Source organism: Urocitellus parryii, chromosome 4, assembly GCF_045843805.1.
Source record: "Urocitellus parryii isolate mUroPar1 chromosome 4, mUroPar1.hap1, whole genome shotgun sequence".
Classification (NCBI taxonomy): Eukaryota; Metazoa; Chordata; class Mammalia; order Rodentia; family Sciuridae; genus Urocitellus; species Urocitellus parryii.
The window spans coordinates 111140271-111151369 of NC_135534.1; the positions used below are offsets into that span (position 1 = coordinate 111140271).

At 33.6% G+C, this 11099-nt stretch overlaps 1 pseudogene; it reads right to left on the reverse strand.

Annotated features, from left to right (window-relative positions):
• Positions 1-5357: 5357 nt before the first annotated feature.
• LOC113176414 (olfactory receptor 8G50-like) lies at positions 5358-6294 on the reverse strand (annotated as a pseudogene).
• Positions 6295-11099: the final 4805 nt, after the last annotated feature.

Here is an 11099-nt window from a genome sequence, read left to right on the forward strand (position 1 = left end):
TAAATAAAATACAAAATAGGGCTGAGGATGTGGCTCAGGGATTGGGTGCCCTGAGTTCCATTCCTGGTATTCTGCCCCTAAAAAAAAGACAAAAACCAAGTGAGGAACAATTAACAAGACTACAAAGAAGAGATGAGGACATTTTCCTTGTAAAAAGAAAATAAAATTTTGAATAATAATGAAAACATATGTTATAGTCACTCTTCTCATGGTAAAGATATTAGGAGGAAAATTACATGTAATGTTATTTATTAAATGTTATATAATTTTAAGACAATGATTGCAATCAAGTTTCCTCATTAAATTTAATTGGAATGCTTTAACTTTTTGTTAGATATGGACCTTTATTTGGGTGTTTAAAGGTATTTTGAAAAATTCCATTCTCTACCATTTGTTTTATAGGGCAAAAACTTAATAACATAATTCACACTCCCATAAAAATATTGCTCAGCAATAATGATCCAACCTTAGAAAAAAAAATAAGATGCAAAACAATACACAATTTTTATTTTCAAGAATTTGTTCATTTCTAGGGTTGGAGATATGGCTCAGTGATATAGGGATTGCCTAGAAGGCATGAAGTCCTGGGTTTGATCCCTAGAAGTGAAAAAAAAAGAATTTGGCTATTTTTTTAAGTATAATCCACACACGATCATTAATAGCAAACAATCCCAGTGGATACATCTTTATAGTAGATGTGATGAACCAGAGGTACACCCAATTATTACTTGGAGGGGTGACAAATGCATGAGAATTAAACTGCTAGCTTTATCATTGAAATGTGCATAAAATTTGGACGAACAAAATGGAGTCAGGAAGCCATTCAGGTTGGCTGTGAGAATGAATACAAGACAAGAGGAATGAACACAGCATTGTAGAGATGATATATAGACTGTTCTGCCCTGAACAGCATATGACTTTCTTGTAGATTTTAATAGATGTTAAAATCTATATTTTATACATGCATTACACATTTTATTTTTCCATAGTTTTAATTGCTGCATTATAATTATACATAATGATGAGATTTGTTGTTACATATTTATACATGCAGATGTTATAATAATATAATTTAATCAACATTTTTCAGCATTTTTACTTTCCTTAGTCTCCTTCCTCCCTATAGCCCCACTCCTTTATAATTTTGGTATCTTTACTATTTTCATGAGATGCACTCCCATGCTTTTTTTTTTCTCTCTAGCTTCCCCATATGAAAGAAAATATAACTCTTTACTTTCTGAGTTTGAATTATTATGAGTATTATTTTCTCAAATTCTTTCCATTTTTTCTACACATCACATAATTTCATTTCTATGACTGAGTTAAGCTCTTTTGTGTATATATACATTATCCTTATCCATTAATCTGTTGATGGACTTTTAATCTGGTTCCATTATTTAACTATTGTGAAATGTGCTACTATAAACATGACCATGCATGTATCACTATAGTACGATAACTTCAACACCTGAAGTAAATGTGAAAGTGTGACTTAGCTGGATCATATGGTGATTACATTACTAGTTGTTATAGTCAGCTTTTTCACTGCTGTAACCAAAGACCTGACAAGAACAATTAGAGGAGTAAAAGTTTATTGGGGGCTGACAGTTTCAGAGGTCTCAGTCCATAGTTAACAGGCTACATTCATTAGGGCTTCAGGTGAGGCAGACATCATGGTGGAAGTGTGTGGTGGGGAAAGCAGCTGGGGACATTACCAGGAAGGAGAGAGAGAGAGAGAGAGAGAGAGAGAGAGAGAGAGAGAGAGAGAGAGACTAAGCTCAGCTCATAAAATTTACACCTAAAAGGCATCCCCACAATGACCCATCTCCTCTAGTTACAGATTACCTGCCTACTACCACCAATCAGTTAAGCCCTATTAATACACTAATTGTTTAAGGTTTCATACCCTAATCATTTCATTTCAAAACTTTCTTGCATTGTTTTACACATAAGCTTTTGGGGGACACTTATTACAAACCATAAGCCCAGTATGTTGATGAACCCCATACCGATTTCCACAGTGGTTGAACTAATTTAAAATCTCACTAACAATGTATAATTGTTCCTTTCTCCCCATATTCTTGCCAGCTTGTATTTTTTTTTGGTGGGGGGGGATTGATGATTGCCATTCTAACTGGAGTGATATGAAATCTTAGGGTAGTTTTGAGTTCCAATTCCATGATAGTTAAAAATGTTAAAAATTTTTCAAGCATTTATTAGCTATTTGTATTTCCTTGTAGAAATTTCTGTTTGGTTCATTTGTCCATTTATTGATTGGGTTATTTGTTTTTTCCAGTGTTAAGTTTCTTGAGTTTTTAATATATTCTGGATATCAATACTCTGGAAGAGAGTAGCTAGCAAAGAGTTTCTCTCTTTCTCTAGATTGTCTTTTAATATTCATGGTTTCCTTTTCTATGCAGAAGTTTTTTTAAATTTTATGATATCACATTTATTAATTCTTAGCACTATTTCCTGACTTTTATGGGTCCTATTAAGAAATTTATTGCCGGCACCTATATTTTAGAGAGCTAACACCACATTTTCTTCTACTAGTTATAAGGTCTCTGCTCTAATTCCTAGGTTTTTGAACCATTTTGAGTTGATTTTTGTGTAGGGTGAAAGATGGGTATTTAGTTTTCTTCCTTCTACATATGAATAACCAATTTTTTCAACACTAATTATTAAAAAGTCTGTCTTTTCTCCATGGCATGTGTTTTGCCCCTTTGTCCAGGATCGATGATTACATTTGTGAGGGTCTGTCTCTGTGTCTTCTATTCTGTTCCATTTATCTGTGTGTCTGTTTTTAGGTCAGTGCTAGGCAGCTTTTCTTGCTCTAGTGCTGCAGTACAATTTGAAGACACTTATTCTGATACCTCCAACACTTTTTGTTTCTGCTTATAATTGCTTTGGTTGTTCTGGATCTTTTATTCTTCTAAATACATTTTAGTATTGTTGTTTCTAGTTCTATGTTTGAAAATTGGTATTTTGATGGAGATTGCATTGGATCTATATGTAGCTTTTGGTAGTATGGTCATTTTAACAATATTAATTCTGCTTATTCATAAACATTGAAGGAAAGTCTTTCATTTTCTGAGGTCTTATTCAATTTCTTTCTTCAGTGCTCCATCATTTTCCTTGTACAGTTCTTTTAGTTCTTTCCACATTGCATTTGAACCACAAGTAACACTATTATTCCTTTTAGATACAACACTCTATCCAAATGTTAAACTCTAGGAAAAATAAAAGTGACTCATTTATGGCTTAATACAAGTATTGGATACACAGATGATATGGTAATTTCTAATGTTCATTCTTCTTTTCTTCCTCAATAATAAACATCCTGAAGTTTAGATTGACAGGTCATGCTAGGTAAATAGACTCAGGGCATCCTAGCATGGTGCTGCCCTTTGTGTTCTAATCTTGTAGATGACTATCTACATATTCATGATATTTTTGTCACTATATTTGTCTATGTGAGTTTGACCTTTTCAAAGAGATACAGATTGAGGAATCTGTCAGACAGTGCTCTACAGATCAGGAGATGTTCCCTTCTCTGTCCATATGTTTCTGTCTGATGGTCAGTTGGTGGATATGAAGAATGGATCTGGAGACATTGACAACAAAGGTGGATACTACAAGAAATGGAATAGAACAATAATTTAAAATGAGCTTACATCTATGATGAGTCATGAAACTAACCCTGAATCATTTACTGGCATAAGACACTATTGTGTGTGTGTGTGTGTGTGTGTGTGTGTAAGTGTTTGTGTAAGGCACAGCCAAAAGTAATCCAAACTAATACAGAATGTAAAGTATTATTTGACCTAACATTTGTTCCTGTGACAACCCAAATAAATCTGAAAAAAAATTCATTGTAAGAGGAATTCTTTTGTTTTGGAAATAATGTGTGTTTGTGTCAGAGCAATGAAAGACAAACTATTCTTTTTTGTTGTTGTAGATCTTCCATGGAATCTATCAGATAGCAATGTTAATATTTTAAAAGCATGATATTCAGCAAAATTACTATAGTAATTTCAGATATTTTTATTCTTTAAAACATGTTTCACAGTATAAATTCATACATAAATGTTGGGAAAGGTAAAATTTAATAAAGTTATATTTGTCAGTTATCAACAATATAAAAATATAGTATTTGTTGACTGTTCAATATCTAGAGCAATAGAATCAAAATCATATACACATAAACTTTATAAAACATAGCCAAGCAAGATATATGCAATATACACATAAATACATGTAGTACACAATAGTACATATACAATAGGAATCACACACACACACACACACACACACACACACACACACACATATATATATATATATATATATATATATATATATACTTATGTATAGAGACATGTGCATACATAAGGATATGTTGGTAGGAAAATAACAGGGTATGAAGAAAATGACTGATTAGTACATGAAAAATGCAGGATTTTCTCCTAGTTTTCAATAAGGTACATAACCTCCTCTCTCATTGTACTTTTAGCTTTATAGGGTGACATAAATTGACATGACATTGAGGTGTTTATGTCACACCTTTGAAGGAAAAATACTCAATGTTTTCATAATTTAGATGAGTTAGATAATCAGAAATTATATAATAATAGTGAAAGAAAACATGATGGGGGGAGATTAGTAAAAACAAGTATGGAATTATCAGGAAAAAGAAGAGGTAGAACAGTCCTGATATTGTACAGTAAAGAAAGTTGCATAGATACATGTCAAAATACTCATGGCATTTCCAATCTTGTCTATTGTTGGCAATATCTTGCCTTGTGATAATTTTTTTCTGGGTTGAAATTATTTTATAACCAATTATATGCCTCCATATTCCTTAATGCAGTTCTATGAACTTCATAAGTATTAGAAATTATATTTTTATAATCCAAATATTAGAAAGATTTATTTTAAAAATCAAATTTTCAAAATTATTTACTAATAGTTTAACAGGCCAGGTACACAAAGCAATGGAAATACCAAAAGTTAATGATGAAATGTATTTATTCTATGAATTAAGAAAGTGAATATGGCCCATAAAGACTCATCTTCCAAAAATGTAAAATATAATCCACCATCTGGAGGATGTTGAAGAACTTTAAAAAATACATTTAGATATAATCCAGGTCATGCTAGGTAAATAGACTCAGGGCATCCTAGTGTGGTGCTGCCCTTTGTGTTCTAATCTTGTGAATCCAGTCTTACCATTAGCACCTTTCTTACAAATAATCATCTGCTAGAAGTAATCTGATGACTTGTGGTTATTTATTGTTCCCAATGCACTATTTCCTTACCAAACTTCCATAGTTTATTTCCTAAGCAAGATCCTTTCTTTATGGGAAATTTCTTTTTCCAAAGAGCTTATTTAGAGCATCTTTGACATCCTTATTCCTCAGGCTATATATCAGAGGCTTCATCATGGGCACAATAATAGTGTAAAACATAGAGGACACTTTACCTTGTTCCTTGGAGTTGACCGATGATGGCTGCAGGCACATGAATACTAGAGAACCAAAGAAAAAGAGCAACAGCTAACACATGGGAGCTGCAGGTGTTAATGATTTTGGCTCTGCCCTCAGTGGAGCGAATGTGCAGGATGCTAGCAATGATGAAGATGTAGGAGGTAAGGATGGTCAGTGTTGGAACAAAGATATTAGATGCACTTAAGCACAGACTTACTACTTCATTTATAAAGGTACTGGAGCAGGAGAGCGCCAGTAATGGAAAAAGATCACAGAAATAATGGTTTATTATATCATCCTTACAGAAAATCACCTTTAGCATCCAAACAGTGTGAGCTGCAGCACCAATCAAGCTCATGCTATACACCCCAACTACCATTCAGGAACAGACTTGATTAGACATGGTTACCTTGTAAAGCAAGGGGATACAGACAGCAACATAGTGGTCATATGCCATTGCAAACAACATGTGACACTCTGCAATTGCAAAAATGGTGAAGAAGTAGAGCTGAGTAATGCATTCATGGTAGGAGATGGTGTTTTTGTTTATCACAAAGTTCGCCAGCATTTTGGGGCTAATGACAGTGGATTGGCAAAGATCAATGAAGAAGAGACTGCTGAGCAGGTAGTACATGGGGGTGTGCAGGTGAGAACTGAGCACAATAAGTGTGATCATGCCCAGGTTCCCTACCACTGTGAACACATAGGTTCCTAGGAAGAGGAGGAAGAAGGGCAGCTGGAGCTCTGGTTTGTCTGTTAATCCAGCCAGGATGAACTCAGTCACCATACAATAATTTCCTTCTGCCATTTTCTCCTGAGAATCCTAAGTATGAAGAGAAGAAAAATTATGAAGGAGGCATTTATTATCCAATAACTTTGTGAGGCATAATGTTCAAGGTGAAAAATTTCATAAATTTGCATAGAGGATCTTTAAAATAATGAAAATTCTAACATGATGGTGGCATATAAAACCAACATAAAAACTCAGTTGTATTTCTACAAACTTTCATTGAACAATGAAATATGAATTTGTAGTAACATAAAAAAATAAGAAAATATTTTATGGAAAACATTGCACAAAAAATTATTATGTAATGTCAAATGGAATTGAAGCCATTCATAAAAGGAAAAAAAATCCATCTTCATGAATCAAAAGACTCAACCTACCTAGCATTTGTGGCACATGCCTTATAATCCCAGTGACTCAGGAGACTGAGGCAGGACAATCACAAGTTCAAAAGCCAGCTTCAGCTATTTAGTGAAGCCTTAAGCAACTGAACAAGACCTTATCTCAAAATAAAAAGGAAAAAAGGGCTGGGGATGTAGTTCAGTGGTTAAGCTCCCTTGGATTCAAACTTACAGTAACAACAACAACAACAACAAAAATCAACCTAGGGTAAATGGTAAAAATTTCCAAATTTTTCTACAAATGCATTGAAATTCTTATCACATTCCAGGATGTTTTTGTCAGATTTAGACAGGCTGATCAAAAAAATCTTTATGCAAATGCAAGGAATGAGATAATAAAATCAAAAATAGAAGAATTAGGGCTAGGGCTGTAGCTCAGTGGCAGGGTGCTTGCTTGGCATGCATGAGGCACTATGTTCAATACTCATCACCAAATAAAAATAAACAAATAAAATAAGGGCATTCTGTCCATCTACAACACCAAAAATATTTTTTTAAATAGAAGAATTAATTGAGCGAGCCTACATTTTTTTCATTAGAAAGGTTGCTACAAAGTTACATTAATCAAGGCAGTGTTTTATTATTGTAAATACATGTTTACACACAAATATAGATGTACGCAGATCAATGGAACATTGACATTTCAGAAACAAATTCACATCTGAGATGAATGAATTGTTCTATTGTTTTCATGGCAATTCAATATGTGAAGAACAATTTCATCAACAAATGTTGCTGGCTAAATTTGGTAGATACATGTAAAAAAAATCACTTTGAACCATGTTCTTATACCATACACAAAGGTGAACTCAAATGTAACAAAAAATGTAAAAAAACATAATAATACTAAAATAAAACATAAGACCAAAGTTTTGTGCATGTGAAGTTGATGTTTGTTTTTAAAATAAGATACCAAAATCAAAGCTACTTAGGGAAAAAATAAAGTAAATTGGACACCACAAAAGTTAGTTTTTTTTTCCTTAAGAATTCAGATCAGAAAGTGAAGTGAAAAAAAATTCAAATAACATAACTAAGGTATAATTTTATTCAGGTTAGATAAAGGAATCTTACAATTTAACAAATAAAAGGATGAACAGCCCAATTGAAAACAGAGGATTTGAATAAATACTCTTCTAATTCAGATACACAAATGACCAATAATTACCTGAAAATATGTTCAGCATCATTTATTATTCAGGGAATTCAAGTCAAAACTACAGGGAAATAATGTTGCACATCCATCAGGAGAGTTTGAAAAGAGGACAAAAAAAAAAAAATGTGACCCATCAGCTATTGTTGATGGGACTGCACAATGTCACACACTGTTAGAAAAAGAGTTTGGATGCCTTTCAAATTATGAAACAGAGTTACCCTTTGTCCTGGCAGATTGTAGACTTATATCCACATAAAATCTTGTCTATGGATATTCAAAGTAGCTTTACGTATAAAAGCCAAAAATTAGCAGCCACCCAAATGTCCATCCTCTGACGAATAGACAAGCAAAATGTAGAATACCCATATGATGGAGCATTATTCTGTAATAGAAGAAATAAATACTGAGGTGTGCTATGTCATGAGTGGACCTGAAACAAGGAAAGAAACCAGACAGGAAAGGCCATATATAGTGTGATTCCACCAACACCCAGTGTCAAGAAATAAATGACCTCACATTGCATCTCAAAGCCCTAGAAAAAGAAGAAAAAAAAAAAACAGCATCAAAAGTAGTAGAAGGCAAGAAATAATTAAAATTAGAGCTGAAATCAATGAAATAGAAACAAAGAAAACAATTGAAAAAATTGACAAAACTAAAAGCTGGTTCTTTGAAAAAAATAAATTAAATTGACAGACCCTTAGCCACACTAACAGAAGGAAGGAGAGAGAGAGAACTCAAATTACAAGTGTATATGATGAAAAGGCAATATCACAACAGACACTACAGAAATACAGAGGATAATTAGAAATTATTTTGAAATCTTATACTCCAATAAAATAGAAGGCATTGAAGGTATCAACAAATTTCTTAAGTCATTTTTGCCCAGATTGAATCAGGAAGACATACACAATTTAAACAGACCAACATCAAATGACGAAATAGAAGAAGCCATCAAAAGCTTACCCACCAAGAAAAGCCCAGGATTGGATGGATACACAGCTGAGTTCTCCAAGACTGTTAAAGAAGAACTAATATCAATACTCTTCAATTTACTTCAGGAAATAGAAAAAGAGGCAGTAATTCCAAAATCATTTTATGAAGCCAACATCACCCTGATCTCCAGACCAGACAAAGACACATCAAAGAAAGAAAACTTGAGGTCAACATCTCCAATAAACATAGATGCAAAAATTTTCAACAAAATTCTGGCAAATCGAATACAAAAACATATCAAAAATATTGTGCACCATGATCAAGTGGGATTCATCCCAGGGATGCAAGGTTGGTTCAACATACGTAAATCAATAAATGTAATTTATCACATCAATAAACTTAAGATAAGAATCATATGATCATCTCAATAGACTCAGAAAAAGCATTTGACAAAATACAGCACCGCTTTATGTTCAAAACACAAGAAAAACTAGGGATAACAGGAACATATCTCAACATCTTAAAGGCTATCTATGCTAAGTCTCAGGCCAACATCATTCTAAATGGAGAAAATTTGAAGGCAATTCCTCTAACAACTGGAACAAGATGTCCTTGTTAGGGACATAGGGATGTCCTATTTCACCACTTCTATTCACCATAGTTCTTGAAACACTGGCCAGAGCAAACATTCAGACAAAAGAAACCAAAGGGATATGTATAGGAAAAGAGGAACTTAAATTAGCACTATTTGCTGATGATATTATTCTATATGTAGAAGACCCAAAACACTTCACCAGAAACTTCTAGAACTTGTAAATGAATTCATCAAAGTAGCAGGATATAAAATCAATACCCATAAATCAAAGGCATTTCTGTATATCAGTGACAAATCCTCTGAGAAGGAAATGAGGAAAACTATCCCATTTATAATAGCCTCAAAATAAAATAAGATACTCAGGAATCAACTTAATGAAAGAGGTAAAAGATCTATATAATAAAAACTAAAGAGAGAAATCAAAGAATTCTCCCTCAGAAGATGGAAAGATCTACCTTGCTCTTGTATAGGCAGAATTAATATTATCAAAATGACCATACTACCGAACACACTATATAGATTTAATGCAATTCTGGTCAAAATCCCAATGGTATTCCTCATAGAAATAGAAAAAGCAATCATGAAATTCATCTGGAAAAATAAGAGACTCAGAATAGTTAAGCAATCCTTAGCAAGAAGAGTGAAGCAGGTGGCATTGCTATACCAGAACTTAAATTATACTATAGAGCAATAGTAACAAAATCAGCATGGTATTAGCACTAAAACAGACTGGTAGACCAATGGTACAGAATAGAGGACACAGAGACTAACCCACAAAATTACAATTATCTTATATTAGACAAAGGTGTCAAAAACATGCACTGGAGAAAAGATAGCCTCTTCCACAAATGGTGCTGGAAAAACTGGAAAACCATATGCAACAAAATGAAATTAAACCCCTATCTCTCGCCATGCACAAAACTTAACTCAAAATGAATCAAAGACCTATGAATTAAACCAGAGACTCTGTCTAATACAAGAAAAAGTAGGCCCAAATCTTCATCATGTGGGATTAGGCCCCAACTTCCTTAATAAGACTCCTGTAGCACAAGAATTAAAACCAAGAATCAATAAATGGGATGAAATCAAAATAAAAAGTTTCTTGTCAGCAAAAGAAACAATCTGTGAGGTGAACAGAGAGCCCACATCCTGAGAGCAAATTTTTATCCCTCACTCATCAGATTGAGCACTCATCTCTAGGGTATATAAAGAACTCAAAAAGCTAAGCACCAAAAAAACAAATAACCCAATCAACAAATGAGCTAAGGACCTGAACAGACACTTCTGAGAAGAGGATATATAATCAATCAACAAATATATGAAAAAATGCTCATCATCTCTAGCAATCAGAGAAATGCAAATCAAAACTACTCTAAGATATCATCTCACTCCAGTCAGAATGGCAGCTATTATAAAGACAAACAACAAGAAGTGTTGGCAAGGATGTTGGGAAAAAGGTACACTCATTCACTGCTGGTGGGACTGCAAATTGGTGCAGCCAATATGGAAAGCAGTATGGAGATTCCTTGGAAATCTGGGAATGGAACCACTATTTGACCCAACTATCCCTCTCCTCAGTCTATATCCAAAGGACTTAAAAACAGCATACTACAGGGACACAGCCACATCAATATTTATAGCAGCACAATTCACAATAGCTAAACTGTGGAGCCAACCTAGATGCCTTTCAGTGGATGAATGGATAAAAAAAATATGGCATATATACACAATGGAATATTACTCA